This window comes from Anomalospiza imberbis, chromosome 1 (genome assembly GCF_031753505.1).
Source record: "Anomalospiza imberbis isolate Cuckoo-Finch-1a 21T00152 chromosome 1, ASM3175350v1, whole genome shotgun sequence".
Taxonomy (NCBI): Eukaryota; Metazoa; Chordata; class Aves; order Passeriformes; family Viduidae; genus Anomalospiza; species Anomalospiza imberbis.
This window is the reverse complement of record NC_089681.1, coordinates 124,296,290-124,308,444: the sequence shown is the minus strand read 5'-3', so window position 1 is coordinate 124,308,444 and position 12,155 is coordinate 124,296,290. Positions and strand designations below refer to the sequence as shown.

The following is a 12,155-nucleotide window of genomic DNA, read 5'->3' as shown; positions in this document are numbered from 1 at the left end:
ACGCGTTAGTACTTTGAACACTTTCAAATATTTGTCAATTGATGGGCTCTACATAATAGGTACAATCCATATCTGGGTCAGACCTTCCAGTTCAGTTACAATAGCATAGCTCCCTGGAGCTAAGATTTTTTCTTGTAATAGATTTGTAAAGGACTGAAATGATGCCAAGTAGACTTAAATGTTTTTCCTCAACTTTTGCAAACAGTTGTTCTTCTGCTTCGATGTTCTGCAGACAAATTTATATGAAGTTATTTCAGATTTTAAAGATCATATTGAGAGAGGCCTATGAGATATAAACCTAGTAAAAGATTTTCTTTTTAGTCTCTTATATTCTTGTACTTCTTCAGAAACGTCTTCCTGAAGATTCCTGTATTTATGATTATGATCTAGGTTTTTAAACTACAGACAACACAGCATAATGTAAACATTGCCATGAAACAAAGATAACAAACAAAATTCTTATACATCAGCAGTTACTAGGTCCTGCTGAACAATAAAAGGATTCCAATTAAAATCTGTCAGAAACCACTTATTTAATTTTGCACACATAGTGGTTTGAGAACCATTTGGGTTTTTAGTGCCCTAAGTCCAAACCCCTTCAAAATGAAAACTGGACATTGAATCTTCAGTTTTTAAAGGACTATGAGTATGTATTTTTTTATTTTATTTCAGACATCTAGAGCTAACCAGAGCGTCTCCTTCCTTTGACTTCAGGGAAATTTACAAAGCTACCAATTAAATCTTCATGCCTCCCCAGTAGATTTCAGACAAAGTGAAAGGTCAGGCACTGCTCAATAAGTGGAAAAAATAGGCTGGTGTGGTTGGATACCAAGACCCCAAAGTAACCTGAGTGAAGTTCTGTAAGGACAGTGAACATCACTGTTCGTGTCATCCATCTTTAGAAAGCCAAGTTGGATCATGGCTCAGCAGTGGGATCTGATTCTCTGCAAGGTTGCTTTTTGGTTGCTTTAGCAAACTAAAACCTTGAAATTATTGCAGGGCCAGGAAGGTGCTAAAATATTTTCACACAGGAAATCATAAGTCATACATACTTGTACATGGTTATGTGTAACTACCTTACATACCTAAACAGGACTGCCAGGTTAAAAAAATCCTGTCCATCTGAGGATAAGCACTTTACAAATCCATTTTCTTACTGAGGAGGCACAGCAAGCTAGGAGAATTTTTGATCTTGAGCCCTTGTCCATCAGTGCTAAACAGCTAAAGTATGAACATCAGACGTTGCCCTGCTCCCTGACAGAAGTGTGCATCCTTAAGTTTCTCCCCAGAAAAGCTGTGGTCATACTGTGCTAGAAAGTCACAACAGCAACAAAGGATATATTAATCTTCTAAGCAATATGACCATATTCAAGAAATATGACTTTTTCAAGAAAAAGTAAAGAATCAAACACCTAATGCAATTCATACATGTGAAATTCATGTTGCATCGTGAGGTCTGGGGATGGTTCTTTTCTTGCAGGACAGGGATATTATTTTACAGACTTTAGCCTGGTTTTATTCACTTTTTCAAATAAGACTTTTGTTGAACTGCAAAAGCCAAATGTAAATCCAAAGTTTCCTACTGCAAAAAGTCATTGGAGAAGTTCAAAGAGTCATTGGAGAATCTGCAAGACATACAACTGGTATAATTTTAATTTCCGTTTCTAGGCAGAGATTGTTTTCACTCCCAGTCAGATTAGATTGCCCATTTGTGCTTTAACATCTTTTATTTTTCTAATGAACAGTCACTAAAGTTTTCTATTCCTGAGAGGAAAGAGACTGCATCACCAAATGAAGAGTTTAAACCTACAAAATTGAATGTGAAGATTCAAGGGCTGCTATACTCTAGTGCTGTGCAAGGTCTAAAGCCAGTAAGTGAAGGAGAACTGCAGGAAAATTTGTTCTCTTTCTGTGTCTATGTGCACATGTGTGTACCTGTGTTTGGCAGCACTCTCAGCCTGCTGCTGATGGTGAGAGTCTCTTTACAAGCAATCCAGAGGAAGGCATAGCAGACAGCAAATTGGCAGGAACTGGGTAGAAAGAAGAATAGGCTAGGAAGAAAGCATTGGATATCTGTATATGCAGTCACAATGATAGTGGACTCAAAACCTTTCAGAAAAGTAAGAAAGGGTTCAGGATATCTCTCATTGTCTTAAATGCATTTAAATAAATAAATAAATATATAAATATATAAATATATATATTTTTCTAAAATATTCTACCCAGGAATTACTTCAAATTACATGGAATTACTTCAAATCTCCTCTTTGTTGTTTTTGTTTGATTTTTTTGTTGTTTTGTTTTGTTTTGCTTAATTATGTTAATATTGGAAAAAGACTCCAGTAAGCAGTGAGTAAGTAAGGAGCGGTGTTAGTAACATTTAATCTATCAACATATATTTATCTACTCAGTCTCTTCAACCGCAGTGGTGCACCAAAAGAGAGCACACACCAGCCTTGAGCTGAAACATTTACCGTGCGGCTGCTGATGAGTTGATGGCTCTCCAAAGTGCCTGATGAATTAGGCATAGGAGCTGCATGATAAGGAGGGTTCATTAGCACGAGCTCGAGCTCGCTCTCTCACCATCCAGATCATGCATCCCCAGACTGCAGGGTGACTAAGGGCAGAGGGAGGAAGGCCAGCCAAAACCTTGCTAAGTTGTTGGTGGAGGCACAGAGCAGAGCTGGGTTCCCACTGTGACCTTTGCAGGGTAGCAGACTGTGGAACACTGCAGACTGTTCAAGCCCTTTGTTGTTAGCTCTACGTGGAACTGAGGAGTATAAATATAGAGAGTCTCACAGAAGTTGTTTATCATTAGAAGTTCACTTGTTTTCCTTCAAAGTATTTTTTAGATGTTATTTAAACTTCTGTGGTCTGGAAACAAATCCATATGTGAGTGTGGGTATTTTGTGGTTTCTCCTGGCCAAGAAATACCACAGTACAAGAGCAGGCTCTGGGCTTGATTCCCCCAGCAAATATTGCTGTATGCACGGTGGATGCTGCTGAACTTCACCTTGTGCAATCTCCAGCAATGTCCCTTCTGGAAATGAATCATGAAAACTGTATTCCCAGAGATCCTTATTATACTTATTTGTCAAGGAGCATCAGATTGGGTTGATTCTGCTCCATTGCTGTAGTCCAATGTCTGCCTTTCTGGAAAGAGAACAGATATCACTGGGGATCTGTTACACCACAATAAACTAGAAACAAGCCTTTTTTTACTTTCTTCCCACTTCTTTCTGAAAATATAAGTTGCTTATAAGAGCTACATTGCAATTTTGTTAGCAGTGAATACGCTCTATTTATACATTGTAATGGTTTTAACATTAAAATTTAATTCCTAGTCCTTATTAATAAAAATTTCCTAGGCTGTCTAGTAAATTATAAGAAAGTTATCTTTAACTGAGCTTCATCTAAGGTATGTAAAATGGAGTTTTCAGATTAAAATTAGGCAAAACAGAGGCCCTTGAAACAGCAGTCACTTTAAACAGACACACTTTCTTCAGGGAAGGAAGATTTGTGACCATTTATTTTACTAAGAAAATTCCATAAAATTTTCTTGCCTTTTTAGAATCATAGAATTGTAGATTCATAGAATGTTAAGGCACCTTAAAAATCATCTAGTCCCAATGCCTCCCTGGTGCCCTGCCATGGTGAGCAGGGACACCTCCCACTAGACCAGGCTGCTCATGGCCTTATCCAGCCTGGCTTTGAACACTGCCAGGGCTGGAGCATTCACCACCTCTCTGGGCAAACTCTTCCAGTGCCTCAGGACCTTCTCAATAAAGAGTTTCTTCCTAATAGCTAAATTATTCATATAAATTTCTGTGAAATATTCCTAAATATCTAAATTTTCCCTCTTTCAGTTTGTACCCATTACTCCTTGTCCTATCACTACAGTTCCTGAGAAGAGTCCTTTTTTGGCTTCCCCTTCAGATACTTGGAGGTTGCTATGAGTTCTCTGTGAAACCTTCTGTTTTCCAGGCTGAACAGTCTTAATTTTCTCAGTCTGTCACTGAACTGTCTGAACTGTGGTTCATTGTTTGAAATACTATATTCTATGCAAACATCCTTAGGCTGAAGTTTTGTGGGAGCAGAGGTTGTTCTTTTGGTCTGGTGAACATGCAGTTCTGAATGAGCAGTGTAGGGGAGCAAAAATGTTGTTTGGAGTTAAAAAAAACATTATTTTTTTATATTTCTTTGGTTTATTTTTTCCCTCTTTGAAATATGCCTTTAAATGTATTATGGAAAGAAAAAAAAATTAGGACACTTTGAACTGGAAATTAATATTCAACTTAATTTATATTATTATGAGAGAGATGTCTTATAAGGTAGTACATCTGAGTATTGTCATACCTTGCAGAAAAGGGTAAAAAATCAAAAGGAAAATTTTTGTCAACTTTGGGGTGAGTTTTTTTGTGGTTCTCCATTGGTTTGGGTCTAAGTGATTTGGAAAACGCATTTGCTTTGAATTTTAGCACATCATATGTCAGTGTTGAGAACATGGATTTCTAAGGATTAAATTCCAAGTATTTACATAGCTGTGTCTGTGTTGTCTTAAAATAGCTAGAAGGCTTCAAGTATATCTAATAGATACTATGTTTGCTTAGTATCTAATTTGTATATCGAACATATACTTAATAGTACCTCTGAAGAGAGAACTAGGCTGAAGAGGCCGAATTTTGATCTCTAAATGTAAACTGTCACTACAGTTTGTACCTTCTGTTTGCTCTCTTCAGCTTTATGAGTAATTTAATGTTACAATGCCCCTACCTTCCTCCACATACTCATTCTTTTCTTTCTCAGACAAAGTGAAAAATAATCTTAAAAAAAAAAAGGTAAAAACTTTGTGCTTTTCTTCATTCCAGTTCAAGAAAGATACAATAAAATATGTGGTCATGAGGTGGTGGGAATTCAGGAATAGCCTTTTTGGCAGAAGAACAATCTTGAGTTGTCTTACATGGGTTGCAAACTGCACTTAGCTATCAGTGGTTGAATTCTGCCTATCTCTTTTTAGAGGCTTTGGAAATCTTCCCAAGATTTTAGTATAATATACTGTCTTAGGTGTTGACTTTGCCTGGAGTTAGACATCTAACTGTCTGTTGTACCCTTGAAAATAGTTTCTTTTTATTTTAGCATAAACTTAAAACAAACTCAGTAGAAAACTCCAGGATCCAGGGGTGCTCTTTGTCAAGATGACACAGTTTATATGTACTTTATGAGACTCCTGTTTCCAAGAGCAATTAGGATGTTCTGAGTTATATCAAACTGTGTTTGCATTTGGATATTTTCATTCACTGATTTATTTTAGGATTGTACACTGCGTTGCAAAACATAATTTGCCTTACTCCACCTAATTAAAATTCATTTGAATATACAATCTTAGCAACCAACATTTTTTAAAGTTGTCTTTTGGATTTTGACCCCATGGGAAATATTCATGTAATCTAATGTAGTTGTTCTGAATAGAATCCCTGTTAGAAACCTAAGGTAGGCTAAGTGTCTACACTAAACAGAGGGACAGAGGCATTTCCAGAATATTATTCACAGAAGTTAGATGAATGAAAACATGTTGCATAAAGATTTCCTCACCATTTAGCATAACTATTCACTTTGAATGCTCTTATTTCAAGGTAAATTTGGAAGAGAACATAGCAAAAATCTTATTTCAAAGCAAATTTGGAAGAAAACATAGCAAAAATCTTATTATGTTCAGGGTTGCACTGTAAACCTACCTCATGTTTCTCTGCCTGTGGTTTTATCTAAGGAAGATGTATTTAGCAGGTTTTTGCACATGTATTGCTGTGCCGCTGGAATTCAGTCCACTGGGTAAAATTATGATGGAGCTGAAATGCCTTGCTCATGTGATGCTCTGGCCATGCCTATAGCCTAATGCAGTAGTTTTAGGATTCAAATTCTGGCTAAACCACTGCTCAGGAAGATCATGTGGCTGTTGGTAACACCACTACTGAAAGAACAAAACTTACCAGAAAATTTATTTTTCTCCTGTCCTTGGGCAGCAACAGTGGATTTTATGAACACATGGGACAGTTCTATGAGTTTTAAATTATATCCTGGTCTCCCCCCAGCCATATAAAAAGTATGGGAGTTCTGTGAAAGGAGGAGAATGGATTCTGTATTGAATTCTGAACTGAAGGCAAAGCAGCATTACTTTTCAGATCCATTTTACTTCAAAGATTCTGTAAGTCATTGTGCCAACCTGTGATTTTTATAAAAGTTTAAGGTACTTCCAAGAAAGGACATTAGGAGCTACTTGAATGGTTATTGATGTTTCAATGAAATGCTAAAATTTGTATTCATAATTTTACTGATAAAATGCATAAAATTGCCCAGATGAGAGTTCTGCACTCCTCTCCAAAAGACACACTCGTAGTGTGGTAAAGGTGAGTCTATATGGCAGAGCAACATCTTATGCTCACTTTTAAGATAACAGTGTCATATTGTTCCTAGTAAGAGGAAGTACATTTTTTTTAATGGTAAAAGTTTTTAGGGTCCAATAGTCCAAATATTTGTCACAGAGCTGAGACAAAGGAAGAAGAATTTTTTCCTTCTCTTTATTTGCATGGAGATAGGACTGTGAACCAAATATTTGGGAGAGCATATTTTTAGATAGTTCTCCCTTAAACTCTTCTTTTGGAATAGTCCTACAAAGTATTCAAATATTCCTGGATTCAGGCCTTTAATTCAGGTTTACACTTCCAAAGGACTTCTCAGACTGCCAACATACAGTTATTTTATGTTTTCTTTCTTTTTTTTTTTTTTTTTTGAGCCGAATCAAATTACCTAGTTCAGTAAAAATGATACTGTTATGTGGAAAGCCAGGGCACTGGGAATATTTCTCTGTCTGCTCTGGGGTGTCCTGAACCCCAGGGGAGCACTGACTTTGACCCTCACTCATGGAGAAAACTTGCAAAGCCTCAAGGTAAACGAGAAACCACAAAAGTGGTGAAATAGATTGTAGAGATTGTAGAGAGTAGTGTAATGTGTCACATGGGTGAGAAATTTAGGTTTTAGGATTTTTAGTATGTTATAGATGGGTTCAAGATGGAGGATATAGGGTGTTGTCTTGAGTTCCTTTCTTCTTTATTCTTCTTCCTCTTTCTTCTTGGGTTTAGGTGGTGTCTTGTAATTGGGTAGAAACATCTGCATTGTGGGTCTTTAGGGGTCAGTTATTGGGTTAGAAAGGAAAATAATTAAGGTGTCACTTCTTAATTGGGTAGCTTAGTTTTTGATTAGACTTAAAAGGCCTTTCAACAAGAGATTGTTAGCCATTTTTGTGCTGTTTTTCCTGCACACAGAGTCTGGTGCAGACAGTGTGCTGAAGTTTTGATAAGATAACAATAAACAGAAGCTGAAGACCGAAAAAGTCCAATGTGTCTCTCGTTCCTGACACAGAACTGCTCCAGGAGAGTCTCCTCTGCCAGGGGGGCCCCCAGGGAGTTGCCCAACTTGGGGCCCGCAAACTCACACTGTTTTTAGGTCCAGTCATCAAAATGAAAGTTCAGCTGTTCATGTAGTCCCAGTCATCCTGAAAACATTCTGCCACACCTTAATGAAATTAAAACTATAGAATTAATATGCTGTCTTATTATAAGTACATAAAATATAAGAGTCCTAAACTCTTCTAGAAATAAGTGGAAGTGTCACTGTAAATTCTTTTTTATGTGTGAAGATTTTACATTAATTTGTAGCTAAAAAATCAGAAAGAGAATAGGAAACTGATCACAGAAGAGAACTCAAATAGCATATTAAATCTTGGAAAGAATGTTTCTTTTTTATTGTGTCTAATACTAGTCTGAGAGAAAAAGCAGGATACCTTTATTAAACTAAAATAAAGCGGCATTCATCCCTAATTCAGAGCTTAATGCCATGATTTCAAAATGCCACAAAGACTATCTTGAGTATTATTTTAAGCTGTCTTTTAAAGCACGGTGTTAGTAGCAACATTTCAGTCTAACTCCATAGTCTTAACAAGAGCTGCTGCCTGCTGCAATATCTGATAACTTCCTGCACTCTCAAAACACCCTCAGCAGGCACTTCTTCCCAACACAACTCACAAGGTACTCTTATTGCAGCATTCTTCCCTAGTATTTTTTTTCTGCCCTTATTAAAACATAAAGTAGGGTAATATTCTTCCTCAATTGTTCAGTAAAAAAACCCTTTTGTATCTCTCCCTACCATGATGAAACAGTAACCTGGTGAACAGCTGTTGTTGAAGAGCTACAGTTGGGAAATTCCTTAGGAATGTTTTTCTCAGAATACACTTGTTCCTTGAAATGGAAACATTTTTTCCAAGATGTACCTGTTTTAATAAGGCAAGGATTTCTGATCAGCAATAGAAGCACTGACCCACTATTCATCTGGCCCATTTAGGATATTTAAATCCATGAGCTGAGCCTGGGGACAGACCAACACTTGATATGCCTTTATTTCATGAGGTATTGTAGAATCATTTCAACTTGTATTCATAATTCAGAGTTAAATGGATGGCTCAGGGAGGTCTTTTGCATATCTATATGTAGAGTGGAGCATAGCACTGCCAGCCTAGAAAGCAGCATGGACTAAGCAGAATCTCAAAGCAGTATGGCTGTGTCAGCCTGCTGCTGGATCAACATGTTTCACCTGTGCTGGGGACTGCACTGAGGTACCAGCAGTGCTGCTCCTTCCTGCCTACACTACTTTGGGGTTGTGTCACTGTGCTGGGCACATCAGCCAGGTCAGCTATAGCTGAGCATCTCCCAGTTTCTTCAGACAAAGACCTCCTGCAGACTATACCTTCCTGTTTATTTTATTTTCCTCCTTTTCCCCTTTCCTCTCTCCTCTCCTCTCCTCTCCTCTCCTCTCCTCTCCTCTCCTCTCCTCTCCTCTCCTCTCCTCTCCTCTCCTCTCCTCTCCTCTCCTCTCCTCTCCTCTCCTCTCCTCTCCTCTCCTCTCCTCTCCTCTCCTCTCCTCTCCTCTCCTCTCCTCTCCTCTCCTTTTAAATTCTTACTGGATTTTTTGTTTGCTTTGTTGCATTTTGTTTGTTATTGGTTTTCTCCTGGTTTAGAGCAAGAAAACTTAAAGAATCTTGTAAAACTTCCTTTGGAAGAGAAAACAGTCTCCCAAGCACTTCTGAATGTTGCAGTACCTGGAAGAGTAGGGAGAAGGTAGGAAATTGCTAAGGAGTCTGCAGTGTATATTTATAGCATTGGTCTGTTAATCATAGCTGGAAGTTTGACTCAAAGCATGGTTTAATTGCTGAGTGAAATCCTTAAAGCAGCATATCCTTCTCTTCTCTAGGTTGCAAACAGATGGTCTCTGTAAACATTACTGATATTTCCTCTTCAGTACACAGTGGTTAGTAAGGACAGAAAATAACAAGCGATCACAGGTAATAACTGTTGTATTCATTTGTAGTCCACAGAAATGAAAAACTAACAAGGGATTAAGACAAAAACTTCTAAGATCTAAGCTTGAGGCTGGTGCTTTGCTTTTGAGCCTGTTCCTCCTTTTACTAGAATACTGTTCAGCAATATCTTGCTTTGAAGATATAAGTGATGCTTAAATCCAGTCATAAGGTAAAAATGTATAAAACACAAGAACTGATGCACGAAACGTGGTTCAAGCACCCCAAGAATTAAAGAAACTCTACAAAGTCCAATTCTTTCCAACTTTTCTGGCAGAGGGACAGTCTCTGTTTTTAGCCTTTTAAGTTTTAAGGAGGAGTCAAAACAGATATTTGTTACTTTTGATCAACTTTGACTTGAGTGTTGGTTTAAAAAAAAATTGGGTTAGATTCTCTGCCAGACAAAGCACATACAAGTTAAGTGCCTCTCTTAAAGGTGTGCAATATATTTGCGACACAGCCAGGAATTGGAACGACCCGATTTTCAGAACTAATCTGTAAGCAATAAATAAGCTCTTAATATGTAAGTTTTAAGCCAAGGCTTCATCTTCTTGTCAGAAGTGACACTATATATTGTTAAATTTTCCCTAACTTGACTGCTGGTTGTCCTCTTTAAGGTGGGCCCCAGCAGTATTATTTTCAGTTCCCAGCTGGTTTAAAACCCAAGAAGAATTGCAAGGATTATTTTTTTCCCACTTGTCATGTCCTTCTACCTAGTAGTAAAATAATATTCTGCTTACAGGGATGAGCTTTTAGCTCAGTGTTATGCTGTCAGCAGTACCTGTCTGCTTCGCCTTACCTTGCTAGAAAGCCACGTCCCCATAACACTCCTGACTTGCTAGTGAATTGGCTTTTTCTTTTGTAAAGCCAAACCTTCTCAGGCCTAGTGAAACTCCTTCACATAGACATTCATCAGCTTGAGTTTTCCCCTCCTTATCAAAACCATGCTTTTTTCCTGAACCTTTAAGTGTGTATTTCAAAGATTCAATCTCCTTAAAATGAAACAGAGCAGGGGAAGGGGGCAGGGGGATGGGTACCCACCACTGACAAAACATCTAACTTGTTTTCTCTGGCTTTTAGCTGCAAGTTGAGACCTTCGCTTCATTTTTATCTCATTGGATGCTTTGGCATGAAGCACCCAAAATCTAGATTGCTGGACTTATTCATGGCACTTCAAAGAGAGCATCATTTGGGCCATACATTAGCAAGCAGGCAAGTAATTAATAATAACACACGTGGAAGCAAATGAATGTTTTGCTTGTTGAAAGAGAATGAGAAAGTCAGACAAAGGCCTGGGCTCTATGTCCTTGCCCTCTGCAGCAGCAGAAGAAATAATGTTATGAATAGCATTTAACTTGAATTTGTAGCAAACTGCTGCTTTTATCATAAACAATTGCCAGATGGTATACATTATCTTCCTTTTTTCTCCTTTCACAAAAGCAGCATTAATTGCAGAGCAGCCCAGGGCTCCACTCAGCTCATCAGTGTGATAACACTTCATGACCCTGATTAGCCGTCAGTCTACTCAATTAAAAAGATCATTTAGACATTCACCCAATCATTTGCCTATCGAGCCACCTGGGCCTCAACCAGGGGCTCCATTTTTAACATTCTCCTGCCCTCTCTCATCTCGCCTAGCTTTTTTACATATCTCCAAAAGACGTAATTGAATTAAATAAAGCGTCTCAGGGGCAGCTGCAACATCTGCTGTTTGTGGTATGTCAAGCCTTCAGCATTAAAAACAGTTACATATGCTCCAAATTAGCAGGTCGCAGAGATGAAACAGTCGATGATAGTGTTTTTGTGCCAGCGTGAGAAGCAGCTCACAGCTGTGTGCAATTTACAATTAAAGGCTTTATCAGAGCTCAATTGTACTAGTGAATCAAGTGGTGAGAGGTCAGTTAGTGAATTAGACCAATTAGAGCTTGTACAGTTAAATTATCTGTCTTATTACCTACTGATAAACAGCCCTGTCATATCTTTACTCAGATGATGAAGCCTGGAAGTGTTTTATGAGGTGATACTGTACTTTTGTGTGGGTGTAATGGAACTCAGTAGCTCAGCAAAGTTGGTCTGATGCAACAAGCATGCAGTCCTAAACTGCTGAGGGAAAAAAATCCCCAAACACCTGCAGTTAGAACCTTAAAGCAAAATTAAGTTACAAGAAGAGTTAAGATTATAGATTTTGGCTATGTTTCAATATGTATTTTTCTGCTTGGCAAAATCTAAATTCATGAAGTTAACAGTGGCAAATATTATGCTTTTGATTTCTAGGGTTTGTTTTTTTTAAAATTACTTTTTCTTTCTCACTCCCACTCTGAAAGAGGGATGAAAGGCAAAGTAGAGAATCTAATAAAGGCAGGCTCTGATTTTTATTCTGTAAAATAATGCAGTAATAATGGACAAAAAGAGAAACTGCTACTTCTTAATCTCAGGATTTACATGGTTCTGGAAGGATCACCTGTAAGCCTGGACAAAGCTGACTCAAGATGGGTGAACTGAACAAAGGTGAACCAGTGAAACCTTTTCGGAAGTCTTATGCACACATGTGTCAGTTTACACTGACTGTTATTGCCGTGTCACCCTACTCTGTGAAAGAGACTTGAGCTACACCAGCTAGAGCAATGCCTCCTGGCCATAAGAATAAGGAATTTGCTGTCTGGGGCCCCATGTATTTGGGGAGGTGAAAGAGGGGTGCAGTAGAGGTAGGGGGGTATTAAGATTAACGTTTTATGGCAATTTGACAGTG

The 12,155-nt window shown here is 38.1% G+C and overlaps 1 long non-coding RNA gene across 7 annotated transcripts in view; it reads left to right on the top strand.

The window, feature by feature from the left end:
• Positions 1 to 11,263: 11,263 nt before the first annotated feature.
• The window catches only part of LOC137485500 (uncharacterized), a 28,667-nt gene continuing 27,775 nt past the window's right edge, over positions 11,264 to 12,155 (top strand). For all 7 annotated transcript variants that reach the window (XR_011005348.1, XR_011005346.1, XR_011005337.1 and 4 more), the window contains exons 1-2: positions 11,264 to 11,423; positions 11,842 to 11,914. This is a non-coding gene — a long non-coding RNA (uncharacterized lncRNA). The remainder of the gene's footprint in view (positions 11,424 to 11,841; positions 11,915 to 12,155) is intronic.